This window comes from Lycium ferocissimum, chromosome 3 (genome assembly GCF_029784015.1).
Source record: "Lycium ferocissimum isolate CSIRO_LF1 chromosome 3, AGI_CSIRO_Lferr_CH_V1, whole genome shotgun sequence".
In the NCBI taxonomy this organism is placed as follows: Eukaryota; Viridiplantae; Streptophyta; class Magnoliopsida; order Solanales; family Solanaceae; genus Lycium; species Lycium ferocissimum.
In genome coordinates, this window is record NC_081344.1 from 8,536,899 (window position 1) to 8,537,706 (window position 808).

The following is an 808-nucleotide window of genomic DNA, read 5'->3' on the forward strand; positions in this document are numbered from 1 at the left end:
ATAAAAACAAAGGGAAAGTCCATCTCTAGATGCAAGATTCAATTTGAACAAAATTAGACAAATGGAATATTTAGCCAATATCATCATAATAAAGGATCACAAAATCAGATACTGTACTATAATTTGGTCTCCTTTCATAACAAAAAAGAAAAACAAGAAAAAGTTAACATCTAAACTTATTCGAGAACAGGTCTCTTATCGACAAGTTCCATTCATCGATCCATTCGTACTTGCTTTGCAATGGCAGGCGGCAACAAATGGCCTCTCCAATCAAATTCTTCATATCAATGGGACATTAATTCTACACCTCCTTCATGACAGCAAAATGGACAAGTGAAGGCTATTCAAGTTTGGACATTTTCTTCTTTGGTGCTGGCTTTTCTCTTGACTTCCTCTTGCCCTTAATTTTCTGTCAACAAAAAATTTTGGATTATTAATTTCCAAAGAAAGAGCCAATTTTTTTTTTCTCCAAGTGTTGTTTTAGGTAGGCGTTTTGATACGCAATAAACCAGATTTAAACCAAATCAGACATACATTTCATCTCATGGTTTCAAACCCCAAATCATCCAAAAAAGGCATGATTTGGGGTTTCAAACCATGATTTCAAAAAATTTAAATATAAAACTTGATCCATAAGTTTGTATTTTATAAAAAAGACCCATAAGTTAGTAAATATTTTTAACAATTATTCCCACCAACCATTTACCAACTTCAATAACTTCGACCAACCTTTATTAAAGTCTACCATGTGGGAGGATTATATTAAAGAGTAGTTACATTACTATTCATGTTAAGTTTTCGTTTTTAT